The sequence below is a fragment of the Carassius carassius genome, chromosome 46 (genome assembly GCF_963082965.1).
Source record: "Carassius carassius chromosome 46, fCarCar2.1, whole genome shotgun sequence".
In the NCBI taxonomy this organism is placed as follows: domain Eukaryota; kingdom Metazoa; phylum Chordata; class Actinopteri; order Cypriniformes; family Cyprinidae; genus Carassius; species Carassius carassius.
The window spans coordinates 354,641-372,500 of NC_081800.1; the positions used below are offsets into that span (position 1 = coordinate 354,641).

General features: G+C 39.0%; 1 pseudogene; it reads left to right on the forward strand.

Annotated features, from left to right (window-relative positions):
* The first annotated feature begins 5,952 nt into the window (after positions 1 to 5,952).
* Positions 5,953 to 6,071, forward strand: LOC132129905 (5S ribosomal RNA; annotated as a pseudogene).
* Positions 6,072 to 17,860: the final 11,789 nt, after the last annotated feature.

The following is a 17,860-nucleotide window of genomic DNA, read 5'->3' on the forward strand; positions in this document are numbered from 1 at the left end:
ACCTGTTTGCTTCCCAGGAGTCCTCCCACTGCCAGCTGTACTATTCCCTGTCCCAGGCCCCCCTGGGCACAGATGCACTGGCACACAGCTGGCCTCGGGCTTTACGCAAGTATGCGTTTCCCCCAGTGAGCCTGCTCGCACAGACACTGTGCAAGGTCAGGGAGGACGAGGAACAGGTCCTGTTGGTTGCGGCTTATTGGCCCACCCGGACCTGGTTTTCGGAACTCATGCTCCTCGTGACAGCCCCTCCCTGGCGCATCCCCCTGAGGAGAGACCTTCTCTCTCAGGGGCTTGGCACCATTTGGCACCCGCGTCCAGATCTCTGGAACCTCCACGTGTGGCTTCTGGATGGGACGCGGCAGACCTAAGTGATCTGCCCCCAGCGGTGGTAGACACTATCACTCAGGCTAGAGCCCCTTCTACGAGGCAGGCCTATGCTCTGAAGTGGAGTCTGTTCACGAATTGGTGTTCTTCTCACCGAGAAGACCCCCGGAGATGCCCAGTCAGAGTCGTGCTTTCTTTCCTGCAAGAAAGGTTGGAGCGTGGGCTGTCACCCTCCACCCTGAAAGTGTATGTGGCTGCCATTGCAGCCCATCACGATGCAGTGGACGGCCGGTCCCTGGGGAGGCATGACCTGATCGTCAGGTTCCTGAGGGGTGCCAGAAGGTTACATCCTCCTAGGACACCCCTGATTCCCTCCTGGGACCTCTCTATTGTCCTGGCGGGACTTCAGAGGGGTCCCTTTGAGCCGCTGGATTCAGTCGAGCTTAAGTTCCTGTCTCTCAAGACAGCGCTCCTGATCGCGCTCACTTCCATCAAGAGGGTCGGGGACCTCCAAGCATTTTCGGTAAGTGAAGAGTGCCTTGTGTTCGGGCCGGCCTACTCTCATGTTGTCCTGAGACCCCGGCCTGGATACGTGCCCAAGGTTCCCACCACTCCCTTCTGAGACCAGGTGGTGAACCTGCAAGCTCTGCCCCTGGAGGAGGCAGATCCAGCCTTGGCGTCGCTGTGTCCCGTAAGAGCGCTTCGCATATACGTGGACCGCACCCAGAGCTTTAGAAGCTCTGAGCAGCTCCTGGTCTGCTTTGGAGGTCAGCAGAAGGGGAAGGCTGTCTCTAAGCAGAGGTTGGCCCACTGGATAGTGGATGCCATCGCCTTGGCTTACCATTCCCAAGGCGAGCCGTGCCCCCTGGGGGTTAGGGCCCACTCCACACGGAGTGTGGCCTCCTCCTATGCACTGGCGCACGGCGCCTCTCTGGCAGACATCTGTCGAGCTGCAGGCTGGGCGACACCTAACACCTTTGCGAGGTTTTACAACCTGCGTGTGGAGCCAGTTTCTTCCCGTGTGTTGGGTAACAGGTAATTGGCGGGAAGGGCTGGCTGGGTGTCACGCTTGCTGCGCCATTCCCCCTAACACGGGGATGTGAGCGCCTTTCTTCTCCCAGTAGAGTTCCCCGGTTGGCGTACCCTGGTCGAGCATCCTCCAGCACCCTCGGCAGTCAGACTTGGCGGAGCAGTCTGTCGCCAGGCCCAGTACTGGTGTTAGCATGCCCGGAGTTCCGGTCAGCCCCTGTACTGGGCTAGGTGTTCATATGGCTTGGTTCCCTACGGGTAATCCCATATGGGTATTCTTCCACGGTAAGGTTTCCCTCTTGGCAAACCCGTGTCTTCCCTTGACAGACCTGTTCTGTCAGTCTCTTCTGGCAGCCGTTCCATCCCTACTCCAAGGTAGGACCTGCCTCAGAGACCCCTTCCATATGTAGTACTGCCCCCTGGGTCAGTCCATATCGGTATATCCACATGTCACCTCCCTACGGGTAGGATGTGGTCTCCGTAGCGACCTTTTCCTAGGCTCGCTTCCCCATTGTCTTGCCAAAGCTGAAAGAACAAATAGGGAAGATTTGAAGCAATCTTTCTCTGAAGGTTGAAATCCCTTCCATTAACTTATGTGGGCGGAACAGCAGCGTGGCCTTCTCCAGCAGCGATGTACTCACCCTTTGGCCCCTTCGGTACCAAGGTCAGTGAATTTGCGCTGGGGCTTTGGGAAGGTTACGACCTTAAGAGTAGCTTTTGTGGCACGCCAGGGCTTGTCGACAATTGCAGCACCACAGGGTTGTGACGATGTTCAGGTTGTGGCGTTTTCCATAGGACCCCATATGTCATTTGACATAACTCGTAGTGACCGACAGATAGGGAACGTCTCCGTTATGCCACAACCTTGAACCGTTCGCTGTTGCCGGGACACGTTCTCGGCTCCTCAGCGTAAAACCTAATGAGTGGATGCACCTGTCGCCCTATTTATACCCGTGGCTCGGGGAGTGGCTCAGGTGTGTTAATCCACTAGCCAATTTTCATTGGCGTTTTCTCTTAAATTCAGAGATGATTGGCCTCCCAAGTGAGACCCCATATGTCGTTCGACATAACGTCTCCGTTCCCTCCATCAGGGAATGAGGGTTACGTACGTAACCGAGACGTTACTGAAGCAAATATAAACAACAGTAGGAGAAGTAGACAAAAAAGAGTGTGATGAAGAGATAAGAGAAGAAGAGATTAAAAAAGTGAATTAAACAAAAAGAAAAGTCCAGGTGTAGATGGTTTGGGGAGTGAATTTTATATAGTTTTTAAAGATTTTTTAACTAGCATTTTAAAAGAAGTATATGTAGAGGTGTTTAAGAAAGGAGAATTAAAAGAATGGGAATGGGTTTAATGAAATTGATATACAAGAGAAAAGGAGAGAAGACAGATTTAAAGAACTACAGACCGATTACAATGCTGAATACTGATTTAAAGATTTTATCTAAAATTTTAGCCAACAGATTGAAAGAAGTCATGCCGAGTATAATTAAAACTAACCAAGTGTACGGAGTGAAAGGGAGAGATATAGCAGATACAACTATCAGTATAAAAGATATGATAAGATACATACATGAAAGCAATAAAGATGGGTTTATTATCAGTTTAGATTTCGAGAAAGCTTTCGACAGGGTGGAGCATGGTTTTTTATTTGATGTTTTAAAAAGTTTTGGTTTTGGAGAGAATTTTATGAAATGGATTAGGATTTTATACAAAGGCGCAATAACAAAAATTAAATGTAATGGGTTTTTAACACAGTGTTTTAAAATTACTAGATCAATAAGACAAGGATGTCCGTTGTCAGCTCTTTTATATTCTTTAGTTGCGGAACCTTTGGGATTGGCTGTAAAACATGAAGAGGGGATAAAAGGGATAGGCATCGAGGGAGGGGAAAGTAACATTTTTCAGTACGCGGATGACACAACATTATTGTTAAAAGATCTGAAGAGTGTGGGAAATGCTATTCAAATTGTACAAAAGTATTGTAGGGGATCAGGAGCTAAAGTAAATGAGGACAAAACGCTGTATATGAGATTTGGAGGGGCACCGGTTTTAACAGAACATTTTACCTTTAAAGAAACTAAAGAAATGAGGATTTTAGGTGTTTTAATGGGGAGGGATGAAAAGAAAGCAGAAGAAACTATGTGGGAAGAAGCTTTAGGAGGGATTGAAAGAAGATTGAATTTTTGGAGAATGAGAACATTAACTTTGAAAGGGAAGGTTTTAGTTCTTAATGTTTTAATGGTTTCGAAATTGTGGTATATTTTATATGTGTCATCTATGCCGTTGTGGGTAGAAAAAAGGCTGAAAAAATATTTTTTAGATTTTTTATGGAAAGGGAAGCCACCAAGAATAGCACACAACACTTTAATAGGAGCAGTGAAGAAGGGAGGACTGGGGTTAATGGATGTGGAACAAAGAAAGAACAGCTTGAGAGTGAAAATAATAAAAAAGTACTTGGATGAAGAAAACGAAGTGGCATGGAAGAGAACAATGGGGCATTTTTTAAGTAAGTGTAGTAATTTTAATTTGGGGGACAACATTTTATGGATGAAAGTTAAAAAATCGATGACGGAGGGACTGCCAGATTTTTATAAAGAACTGATGGGGGCATGGGGCAAATTTTTAACGAATCTGCATTTTAAGCCACAAGGCAAGAGAGAACATTTTAAATCAGCCTTTATTCCTAAACAACGGCATTTTAAGTCAAGGGAAGGAGGTTTTTTTTAAGAAGTGGTAGGATGTGGGAATCACGAAAGTCAGAGATGTTTTATATGAATTCAAAGAGGGGTTTTTACCAGTGCAATACATTTTGGATGTAATGGAGGAGGAAAAGGAGGATTATAGTAGACGAGAGATAACGAACAAGTATGACGTAATTAAGAATGCAATACCTCAAGAGTGGATAAAGAGAATTGACAACATGGAAGAAGAGAAACCTGGGAAAGATGTGTATGTGAGGCTAGGGGAAAAACTGTGTGCTTTTAATGAATGTACTGTGAAAATGTTTTATTGTGTTTTTAGAGATACTGTTTTTAAGAAACCTGTTGTAAACGAATACTGGATACGGATGTTCAATGATGTAAAAGAAGAGAATATATGGGGGAACATGAATGGTATAATTGTACAGACGAAACTGGAGAATATGGAGTATTTTATCAGGAACAAAGCAGTGTTCACAGATGTGATTTTAAACAAAATTGGGATGGAGGAAAGTGCCACATGTAAAGTATGCCAAGATGCAGATGAAGGGTTTTTACACTTGTTTTTATATTGTGATGAGCTGAAAGTTTTTTATGAGAGATGTAAAAACATGATTTTAATTTTGAGAGGAGTTGAATTTGGGGAATTTGAGTGCGAAAAGGTGTTGTAAAAACAAGAAGATCATTCATTTACTTGTGATGTTGATAAAAAGTGCGGTATGGGAAAGAAGAGTAGTGGTGAAAAAGGAAAATGTTTTAATTGATGTGTGGGAAATGTTTAGGAGAAAAGTTGAGAAATATGTTGAATGTCTGACATGAAGGGAAAAATGAATCTTTTTAATTGTTTTTACTCAGGAGGTCTTAAAGGTTTTAAATGACCTGGGGATAGAATTGTCATTTTTAAAAGATTAAACAATGTAATGAGTGTTTTTTTAAGTTATTATTTGTAAGATGTCTGACAGCCCAAAATTTTAGGAGTGTTTATGTTAAGGAAAGCATATTATGTATATTGGTATGTTAATAATTGATATGTATGTTTGAATTGATTAATTTCTTTAATTAAAAAAAAAAAAAAAAAAAAAAAGAAAGGCTATGCCCAATCTCGTCGGATTTCGGAAGCTAAGCAGGTTTGGGCCTGGTTAGTACTTGGATGGGAGAGCGCCTGGGAATACCAGGTGCTGTAAGCTTTTGGGTTTCCTTCCCTACTTGTATAATGCACTGCCGATTACAGTGGCTGATCTTTAAATAGCCCACTCTCCTTCTGCAGCCTCCTTTGCTTATGGCCATACCAATCTGACTATGCCCGATCTCGTCTGATCTCGGAATCTAAGCAGGTTTGGGCCTGGTTAGTTCTTTTGGAAATTTTCACTAATTGCCTAATAATCTTGCAAAAAAAAAAAAAAAAGAGTCAATGCCCAATCTCAGAATCTAAGCAGGTTTCGGCCAGGTTAGTACTTTTGGAATTTTTCAGTAATTATCTAATAATTTTGCAAAAATAAAATAAATTTAAAAAGTGTCAATGCCGATCTCAGAATCTGAGCAGGTTTGGGCCTTTTGGAAAGTTTCACTAATTGTCTAATAATCTTGCAAAAAAAAAAAAAAAAGAATCAATGCCCGATCTCAGAATCTAAGCAGGTTTGGGCCTGGTTAGTACTTTTGGAATTTTTCAGTAATTATCTAAGAATTGTTCAAAAATAAAATAAAATAAAAAAGAGTCAATGCCGATCTCAGAATCTAAGCAGGTTTGGGCCTGGTTAGTACTTTTGGAATTTTTCACTAATTGTCTACTAATCTTGAAAAAGAAAAAAAGATTCAAAGAGTTCCTTCCCTACTTATATAATGCAATGGCGATTATAGTGGCTGATCTTTAAATAGCCTTCTCTTTGCAGACTCCTTCGCTTACGGCCATACCAACCTGGCTATGCCCAATCTCGTCTGATTTCGGAAGCTAAGCAGGTTTGGGCCTGTTTAGTACTTGGATGGGAGACCGCCTGGCAATACCAGGTGCTGTAAGCTATTTGGATATTTTTCACTAATTATATAATAATCTTGCAAAAAAAAAAAAAGAGTCAATGCCTGATCTCTGAATCTTAGCATGTTTGGTTATGGTTACTACTTGGATGGGAGACTGCCTGGGAATGCCAGGTACTCTAAGCTTTTGGGTTTTCTTCACTACTTATATAATGAACTGCAGATTAGTGTGGCTGATCTTTAAATAGCCCTATCTTTGCAGCAGCCTTCGCTCACGGCCATACCTGGATATGCCTGGTTAGTACTTGGATGGGAGACCGCTTGGCAATACCAGGTGCTGTAAGCTTTTTGGGAATTTTTCACTAATTATACAATAATCTTGCAAAAAAAAAAAAAAAAAAGAGTCAATGCCCGATCTCTGAATCTTAGCATGTTTGGTACTGGTTACTACTTGGATGGGAGACTGCCTGGGAATAATTCCAGGTGCTGTAAGCTTTTGGGTTTTCTTCCCTACTTATATAATGTACTGGAGATTAGAGTGGCTGATCTTTAAATAGCCCTCTCTTGGCAGCAGCTTTCGCTTACGGCCATACCAACCTGAGGGCGCTAGAGAGCTACAGGAAGTGTTGGCTGCAGTTGGTAGAGGAAGGCTCTCCTCCATTTTGTGTTTTTCTATTTGTGGTTGTTTTGTTTGTTTTGTGAATCTGTGATTGTTTTTTTGGCATTTTTTCTTTTTTGAAAACCACCTAACAGCAGCATATCGCTGTCTGGAGGGTGGTTGATCTCTTTTTTCTCAAAAATGGACGGATTATATGGTAACGACTTGGAACTGGCTGGAGAGACTCGAATGGCAAATGACAATGGACTGGCAGGAGGAACACGCACGGCAATCGACACTGGACTAGCTGGAGGAACAAGCATGGCAAACAACACTGGACTGGCTGGAGGAACACGCATGGTAAACGACACTAGAATGGCTGGAGGAACAAGCATGGCAAACGACAATGGACTGGCTGGAGGAACACGCACGGCAAATGACACTGGACTGGAGAAGCGACAAAGAGCTGGAAATGTAAAAGATCAAGAAGCAAGGAAAAGATTTGGTGAAAGAAAATATTTAAAGGAGGCAACAGTGATCGTGAGTACAGAGAATGTGATTGGTGTGAGAGGAGAGGATATAATTAAAGCAATCTCAGAAAAAATTGGAAGTGGAAAGGTGTTGGCTGTAAGACCCAGACAAGGCAAAGAATATGAACTGACATTGGAACAGGAAGAAATGTGTGACATTTTAATCAATGGATTGACAATAAAGGGATTGGACTGTGAAGTAAAAAAACTGCAAAATAAAGATTACATTGTTTCCTTCATGCACCTGCCTGTCTACCTGGAGGATAAGGAAATTGTAAACAAATTGGAAGGATGGGGGGTATCCCCCATATCTAAAATCAAAAGAAGGTGCTATCCGGGCACTGACATTGAAGACGGTACAAGATTTGTTAAGGTGAGGTTCCCCAAAGAAGTGGCATCACTCCCTTATAGCACAAAGATTGAAACAGCCGAGGGCCCGCAGTACTTTAGGGTGATGCACAGCCACCAGGTGAAGACTTGTAGGCTGTGCATGAGCCCAGAACATTTACTGAAGGAGTGCCCAGAATTCAAGTGCTATAAATGCTCGGAAAGGGGACATTTCGCACGAGACTGCAATGCTGTCAGGTGCCCGGATTGCCAAAAAAATTTAAATAAATGTGAATGCTGGATGGAGGGAGTGGTAGGTGGAAGGGAAGAACAGGTGGACAGACAGGTACATGAAGGAAACAACGATGAAGAAGGACATTGTGATGAAAGACAAGAAGAGGATAAATTATAACCTAAGGAAACAGAAGAAGGAACAAACAACAGATAGGAAGGACAAGGAGAAGGAGAAAAAGAAAATGATGAACAAATAAGAGAAGAGGACACACAATTAACACCGATGGACATAGCTTCAATTCATGGACAAAAAGGAAAAGAACAAGACAAAGAAACTGACAACGAAGGAGACATAAGTATGGAGGAGGATGAGAAGGAAAAGGCGGAGAGGGGAAAAATACGAAGAAAATCGCTAAAGGTAAAGCCAAATATAGGAACGGCAAGGAAAAAAGCTAAATGTTTAAACAGGTTTGAGGTGTTAAAGGAAATGGAGGAGGAAGACTGAGAATGATGGGTTTTAGATATTTATTCTTTTTCTTTTTAATGGTTTTAAGTGTTGTGACTTTTAATGCAAGAGGACTCTTGCAGAGGTGGAAAGTAACGAATTACATTTACTCACGTTACTGTAATTGAGTAGCTTTTTTGTGTACTAATACTTTTTAAAGTAATTTTTTAAATCTGTAATTTTACTTTTACTTAAGTATATTTTGTTTAAAGTATTGTACTTCGCTTCATTTTAAAACACATTAATTACTGAGTAAAAAAAAAAAAAAAAAAAAAATCGCTCCCTGGAAACTACGTCAGTAAATAATGGGCAGGAGGGCAAACTGGCGCTAAAATCACAAGAAAGATGCAGACGGACAAAACAGGCGTTAGTGGTGCAGACACCGCTGAAAACGAAACCCCGTCATATTCTGAAGTTGAACTCGAAGGAAATGAAGTGAACCCCTGGCCATATGTATGCTCTATTATGCAGTGTAAGCTGTACTTGCTTAGGAAGACCAAACTAGCAGCTTATAAAATCTCGACGAGACATCAACCCTTCGCAAGAATGTAGAGGTAAGCTAAATAATTGCATCGTTGCATTGGTGGTTAAAATGAAGCTTTGACATTTTAGCAAGAGGTTTTGCACAAATTAGCCAAAAAGACAGCGGTGAGGAATGTGCTATATATATCATCTGCGTTAATATCATGTTTTTTGTTTTAATGATGTGCGCGCGCATTTATAGTGCGTTCTTTCACTGTGTGATTCAGTCTCCTAAAATGCATTTAGCATGATCACAAAATTGAAGATATAGGGGCAGAAAATTCACATATTTATATAATTTCATATATTAAATCAAAATCACACAAAGAATGCCATCTTTTCCTCCAAAAATCATCATGAATATATACATACATATATATAACAGTTCAGTAAACAAGTTAATTAAGAGACTTGCGTTTTAGACACCATATTACCTTTTTTTAGCTCTATTTCTACAACAGAAAATAATTCCAAACACAGCCACCAAAGCACAGTTTTGCGTCTCTGAGCAACGTGACAGTGTTTCGTTTCTGAATGAATCAAACGTTTAAATGATTCGGTTCAATCGCAATGACTCACTTATTAACAGTGACTTGCTGACACATACTGGCCATTTTAATATCACATTTAAAGTATCTTTTGATTTTTTTAAATAATTAATTTCTTATCATTTCAAATGAGTATTCAACATTTTATGTCTTGTATATCAAAACATTATTCATGCATTTGTACCTGCAGGTTAAATGCATTCTTGTCCTGCACTAAACAGTGTAATACATCTAAATGCCACTTCCAATGAATCTTCTGCATTTCCTCTGCATTAAAAGATGAGTTTGTTGATACTGATTTGCCTGGTAACAGCCCAAATGTTTTATTATTCTAAATAACTGATTCCTTTAATTAAAAACAACTAGTTTGAGATTAATAGACCTATCCCAGGGGTGTCAAACTCAGTTCCTGGAGGGCCGTAGCCCTAACCCTGCTCCAGCACACATATCATGTAGTTTTCAAATAAACCTAAATGATTAGATTAGCTGGATCAGGTGTGTTTAATTAGGGTTATATCTAAACTGTGCAGGACTGTGGCCCTCCAGGAACTGAGTTTGACACCCTTGGCCTGTCCCATTTTTGACTCCCTCCCACTGTTAAAATGTAACTAAGTATTTTTTACTCTGAGTAAATTTTAAATGAGTTACTTTTTACTTTTACTTGAGTAGATTTTTAGACTGGTACTTTTACTTGTACTTAAGTAAAATTTCATTAATGTAATGGTACTTTTACTTGAGTAGAATATTTTTGTACTCTTTCCACCTCTGGACTCTTGAACTTAAAGAAATTTGAATATGTAAAAGAAAAATGTAAAAGAGAAGACATTATTGTGCTACAAGAAACAAACTGGAGAGAAAATGTAATGAATGATTATAAAAAGAGATGGGAAGGAGGGATTTTGTACAATAATGGAGATGGGAGGTTTGGGAGAGGTGTGGCTTTTTTAATGAAGGATGATGTTTTTAAAGCAAGTCAAATTTTATACAAAGATACGATGGGGAAATGTATGGTTGTTCAGATAAAACATGAAGGAAGGGAATTGATTTTAGTAAATATACATGCACCAACGGTTGAGAAGGAAAAGAAAGAGTTTTTTTTTGTTTTAAGAAGTATTGTAAAGAAGTATAAAGAAATAATAATGATGGGGGATTTTAATACGGTTTTTAGTAAACAAGACATTGCAGAAGGAATGGTTTTTAAAAATGACAAGAGGAGAAAAGAACTAAAAGCATTAATGGCAGAAAATAATATGATAGATGTGTAGAGAGAAAGGAATGAAAAGAAAAAGGAGTTTTCAAGAAGGCAAATAGTGGGGCAGTTTGTGTGCGAAACAAGAATTGACTTTATTTTATGTACGAGAAATGTGGAGAATTTTATAGAAAAGATTAAGTATGAAGAAACAAGTTTTAGCGATCACAAGTTTTTAATTTTTAAATTGGACTGGGATAAAGTGCAAAGAGGGCCAGGAATATGGGTTTTAAATACAAAAATGTTAGAAAATGAAGACTATGTTTTAAAGCTTAAAGAAATTATAGAAAAAGAAAAGGAAAATTAAATGTATGAAGACGATAAGAGAATATGGTGGGAGAATGTAAAGTTTTTAATAAAAAAATTCTCAATTAAGTATTGCAGTATAGTACAGAAATGCAAAAGATACAAAGAAAAAGAAATAAAGGAAAGTTTGGAAGTGGAATTGAATAAAGAAAATAAAGATATACAAAAGATAAGGGAAATGGAGGAAAAACTTAAAGAAATAGAGGAAAAACAATATGAGGGGGTGCGGTTAAGAAGCAAAGCTAAATATACTGTGGAGGGAGAAAAGTGCACAAAGTTTTTTTTGATTTGGAAAAAAAGAGAGGGAAAGCTGAAATAATAAAACAGATAAGAGGGAAAAATGGGGAAGTTGTAGAAGGGAATGAAGAGATTTTAGAAGAAATAAAGAATTTTTATGAAGATCTTTTTAGTGCAAGGGGTGTAGAAGAAAACAAAAAAGGGAACTGTTGAATCAGATAAAAGTAAAAATTAGTAAGGAAGATAAAATAGAATGCGATCGAAAAATTGGAGAAGAAGAGATTGAAAGAGCAATACAGCAGCTGAATAAACAGAAAAGTCCAGGAATAGATAGTCCATAAATAGTTTGGGAAGTGAATTTTATATATGTTTTAAAGAGATTTTAACAAAGATTTTAAAGGAAGTTTTTAGTGAAGTTTTTGAAAAAGAAGAAGTTAATGAAAGAATGGGGATGGGTATAACAAAATTGATATATAAAAGGAAAGGAGAAAAAGTAGATTTAAAAAAAACTATAGGCCGATTACGATGCTTAACACAGATTTTAGTGCAAAAATCTGTGCAGGACGCGATCTTCCCAGATGTCCTTCACTGCGACGCCGGGACACCACGGACCCTGGGTGCATCCACAGCGGAGGACGCGAGCCGGGTCCCGGGCGACGACTTCTCCCCCTCCTGCCTTCGACATCTCCATCCGGAACCGCTTCGCTCCCCTCCGCGAGACAGGACGCGACGCTGTGATCATCGGAGACTCCATCGTCCGACACGTAAGTGCTACGTTAGCCGAAGGTAAAGTGCACACTCATTGTTTGCCTGGTGCTCGTGTTCTCGATGTTTCTGCGCAGATACCCGCGATCCTGAAGGCCGACGAGAGCCCCAGAGCGGTCATGCTTCACGCCGGGGTTAACGACACCACGCTGCGGCAGACGGAGACGCTGAAGAGGGACTTCAGCAGCCTGATCGAGACGGTTCGCAGCACGACGCCCGCGGCGACGATCGTCGTGTCAGGACCACTGCCCATGTATCGACGAGGACACGAAAGGTTCAGTAGACTTTTTGCTTTAAATGAATGGTTGTTGTCATGGTGTAAAGAACAGAAACTGCTATTTGTTAATAACTGGAATCTTTTCTGGGAGCGTCCTAGGCTGTTTCGCGCTGATGGATTACACCCCAGCAGAATCGGAGCGGAGCTGCTCTCTGACAACATCTCCAGGACACTTCGCTCCATGTGACTAGTAAGACAATTCTCTAATAACTATTATGATGAGTTTTGTTCCACCCGCTTAAATGATAAAAGTACTTGTGCTGTAAAAACTATTAAGACTGTGTCTGTTCCCCGGATAGTGAGGTCAAAATATAATGTAGGATCTAGAAAAAATCTTATCGTAATTAAACCAGAAAAATGTAAAGTAAATGAACAAAAACAATTTTTAAAGTTTGGGCTCATAAATATTAGATCACTCACACCCAAAGCAGTTATTGTAAATGAAATGATCACAGAAAATAGTTTTGATGTACTCTGCTTGACTGAAACCTGGCTAAAACCAAATGATTATTTTGGTCTAAATGAGTCTACTCCACCAAACTACTGTTATAAGCATGAGCCCCGTCAGACTGGTCGTGGCGGAGGTGTTGCAACAATATATAGTGATATTCTCAATGTTACCCAGAAAACAGGATACAGGTTTAACTCTTTTGAAATACTTCTGCTAAATGTTACACTGTCAGACATGCAAAAGAAATCTAATGTATCTCTTGCTCTGGCTACTGTGTATAGACCACCAGGGCCGTATACAGAATTCCTAAAAGAATTTGCAGATTTCCTCTCAGACCTTCTAGTTACAGTTGATAAGGCGCTAATCATGGGAGATTTTAATATTCACGTTGATAATGCAAATGATACATTAGGACTTGCGTTTACTGACCTAATAAACTCCTTTGGAGTCAAGCAAAATGTCACCGGGCCCACTCATCGTTTTAATCATACACTAGATCTAATTATATCGCATGGAATCGATCTTACTGCTATAGATATTGTACCCCAAAGTGATGATATTACAGACCATTTCCTTGTATCGTGCATGCTGCGTATAACTGATATTAACTATATGTCTCAGCGTTACCGTCTGGGCAGAACTATTGTTCCAGCCACCAAAGACAGATTCGCAAATAACCTGCCTGATCTATCTCAACTGCTATTTGTACCCAAAAATACACATGAATTAGACGAAATTACTGACAACATGGGCACTATTTTCTCTAATACATTAGAAGCTGTTGCCCCCATCAAATTGAAAAAGGTTAGAGAAAAACGTACTGTGCCATGGTATAACAGTAATACTCACTCTCTCAAGAAAGAAACTCGTAGTCTTGAACGCAAATGGAGAAAAAATAACTTGGAAGTTTTTAAAATTGCATGGAAAAACAGTATGTCCAGCTATAGACAGGCTCTAAAAACTGCTAGGGCAGAGCATATCCACAAACTCATTGAAAATAACCAAAACAATCCAAGGTTTTTATTTAGCAAAGTGGCTAAATTAACAAATTACCAGACGCCACCTGATTCAAATATTCCACCAACGTTAAATAGTAATGACTTTATGAATTTCTTCACTGATAAAATAGATAACATTAGAAATACAATAGCGAATGTAGATTCTACAGCGTCTAACACTTCAGTTTCATCCATCGCACCCAAAGATAAACTGCAGTGCTTTACAAATATAGGACAGGAAGAGCTAAATAAACTTATCACTGTATCTAAACCAACAACATGTTTATTAGATCCTGTACCCACTAAATTACTAAAAGAGCTGTTACCTGTAGCCGAAGAACCGCTTCTCAATATCATTAACTCGTCGTTATCTTTAGGTCACGTCCCAAAACCATTCAAGCTGGCGGTTATCAAGCCTCTTATTAAGAAACCAAAACTAGATCCTAGTGTACTGGCAAATTATAGGCCTATTTCAAATCTTCCATTTATGTCTAAAATTTTAGAAAAAGTTGTGTCTGCTCAATTGAGCACCTTCCTGCATAAAAATGATCTGTATGAAGAATTTCAGTCAGGTTTTAGGCCCCACCATAGCACAGAAACTGCACTTGTTAAAATTACAAATGACCTGCTTCTTGCGTCAGATCAAGGCTGCATCTCATTTCTAGTCTTACTTGATCTTAGTGCTGCGTTCGACACCATAGATCATGACATACTCATAGATCGATTACAAAACTATACAGGTATTCAAGGGCAGGCTCTAAGATGGTTTAGATCCTACCTGTCCGATCGCTACCATTTTGTTTACTTAAATGGGGTGTCATCTCATTTATCATCAGTAAAATATGGAGTGCCACAAGGATCCGTCCTAGGTCCCCTTCTATTTTCAATATACATGTTGCCCCTTGGTAATATTATTAGAAAATACGGAATAAGCTTCCACTGTTATGCTGATGATACTCAGCTATATATTTCAACGAGACCAGATGAAACTTCCCAATTATCTAAGCTAACAGAGTGTGTTAAAAATGTAAAAGATTGGATGACAAATAATTTTCTCCAATTAAATTCGGATAAGACAGAGATATTAATTATTGGACCAAAAAACACCACACAGAATCTTGTAGATTACAATCTGCAACTAGACGGATGTACTGTTACTTCCTCTACAGTCAGAAATCTGGGTGTTATATTAGACAGCAATTTGTCTTTTGAAAATCATATTTCCAATGTTACAAAAACTGCATTCTTCCATCTTAGAAACATTGCCAAGCTACGAAACATGTTATCTGTTTCTGATGCAGAAAAGCTAGTTCATGCATTCATGACCTCTAGACTGGACTATTGTAATGCACTTCTAGGTGGTTGTCCTGCTTCGTCAATAAACAAGCTACAGGTAGTCCAAAATGCAGCAGCTAGAGTCCTTATCAGGTCAAGAAAATATGATCATATTACCCCAATTTTACAGTCTCTGCACTGGCTACCTATTAAGTTCCGTATCTGTTACAAATTATCATTACTTACCTATAAGGCCCTAAATGGTTTAGCTCCTGCGTACCTAACTAGCCTTCTACCACGCTACAACCCATCACGCACCCTAAGGTCACAAAACGCTGGACTTTTGGTAGTTCCTAGGATAGCAAAGTCCACTAAAGGAGGTAGAGCTTTCTCACATTTGGCTCCCAAACTCTGGAATAGCCTTCCTGATAATGTTCGGGGTTCAGACACACTCTCTCTGTTTAAATCTAGATTAAAAACGCATCTCTTTCGCCAAGCATTCGAATAATGTATCTCTTAAATTGTGAGTGTAGTTGCATCTGCATTTTTATTCTTTAGCTTGGGTTAAACTAATTTTACTTTGTTGGATCAGCAGCTATGCTAATGATGTCTCTATCTTGTTTCTATGTTTTGCCACGGGATTTACATCCCGTGGTAACTAGGATTTACACAAGCTCCAGTCTGGATCCAGAACACCTGAGAAGAGATGATGCTGACCCTCAGAGGACCCCAGATGATCCTAACCTTGAATCAACAAACAGAACTAACAATTATTGCTACATGTGTGACTGCATCATATAATTACTATTAATTAATAATATTGATAGTTCATCATCTAGCTGACTACGTCTTGTATTATTATTATTATTTTTATTTTTCTAAAATCCTGTCAAACGTGCACAAACTACTAGCTACTACTAAATATTGTAGAAACATAATTTTCTGTAAAGTTGCTTTGTAACGATTTGTATTGTAAAAAGCGCTATACAAATAAACTTGAATTGAATTGAATTGAATTGAATTTTAAGATTTTAGCAAAGGTTTTAGCAGGTTAACAGGTTAAAGGAAGTAATGCCAAGTATAATTCAAACAAACCAAGCATACGGAGTAAAGGGAAGAGATATAGCAGACATAACAATGAGCATAAGAGACACAATATGGTACATGAAAGAAAAAAATGAAGATGGTTACGTAATTAGTTTAGATTTTGAAAAAGCATTTGATCGGGTTGAACACAGGTATTTATTTGATGTTTTAAAGGAATTTGGTTTTGGGGGAAATTTTATAAAATGGATTGAGATTTTATATAAGGGCGCTTTAACGAGAATAACATGTAATGGGTTTTTAACAGAATGTTTTAAAATCACAAGATCGATAAGACAGGGTTGTCCGCTTTCAGCGTTATTATATTCACTTGTATCGGAACCGTTAGGATTGGCTATAAAACAAAAAGAAGAAATAATTGGAATTGAAATTGAGGAAAATAAGGTTGAGGGAAAGGTTTTTCAATATGCTGATGACACAACGTTAGTAGTTAAAGGAAAGGAGAGCATCAAGGAAGTTATAAAGGTTGTAGAAGAATATTGTAAAGGATCTGGGAGTAAAGTAAATGAAGAAAAGACTGTATATATGAGATTTGGTAAAGCAATAATTTTAAAGGATTGTTTTAATTTTAAGGAAGTGGAAGAAATTAGGATTTTAGGAATTTTAATGGGTAAAAATGAGAGGAAAGTATGTGATGAAATGTGGGAGGAACTAGTAACAGGGATAGAGAGAAGGTTACATTTTTGGAAATTAAGAACATTAAACTTGAAAGGGAAGGTTTTAGTATTGAATGTTTTAATGGTGTATAAGTTATGGAATGTTTTGTATGTATCAGATATGCCATTGTGGACAGAAAAGAGGTTGAAGAAATGTTTTCTTTACTTTTTATGGGAGGGGAAACCAGCTAGAATAGCTTTTAACACGATTTTAGGGTCTGTAGAGAATGGGGGGTTAGGTTTAATGGATGTGGAACAGAGGAAAAATAGATTAAGAGTGAAAATAGTGAGGAAATACCTACAAGAGGAGGGCAAGCCAGAGTGGAAAAAAACAATGAGATACTTTTTAAACAAATGTGGGGATTTTAACATGGGGGATGGAATTTTATGGATGAAAACGAAGAATTGGATGACAGAGCGCTTACCAGAGTTTTATAGAGAAGTTTTTAGTGCTTGTGGAAAATTTTTTGATAAAGTTGAATATGATCCACATGGGAGAGAAACCATTTTAAATCAACCTCTGTTTTTAAACCAAAACATTTTAAAACAAGACAAAGGAATTTTTCTAAAGAAATGGATGGAAATGGGGATAACAAGAGTGAGAGACGTTTTGTATGAATTTAAAGAAGGGTTTTTAACGACACAATTTATTGTAGATGCAATGGAGGAGTCAAAAGAGGATTACAGTGAACAAGAAATAGAAAATAAATATGAAATCATTAAAAGTGCAATACCCAAAGAGTGCATAAAAGAATAGAAAGTATGGAAGGAGAGCCAAAACAGAAATGTATTTATGTGAAATTAGGGGAAAAACTGTATGATTTTAAGGAATGTACTCTGAAAATGATTTATTGTTCTTTTAGAGATGGTGTTTTAAAAGAGCCTATTGCAAATGGTTATGGGTGCAGAAATTCAAAGATTTAAAAAAAGAGTGTATATGGAGAAACATGACGGGGAACTGTGTGGAAACAAAATTGGGATGTTTGGAGTATTTTATAAGGCATAAAGTGGTTTTTACTGAGGTTATTTTAAATAAAATAGGAAGGGAAGAAAATGCTCTGTGTAAAGTGTGCCAGGAAAAGGAAGAGGGGATTTTACATATGTTTTTATATTGTAGAGAACTGGAGGAATTTTTAAGAAAATGTAAATGTTTAATTAAAGATGTGACTGAGGACTGGGATGAAAATGTAATGGAATGGAACAGAGTTGTGATGTTTGGTTGGGAAAAAAAGTGTCAAAACAAAAATTGTAT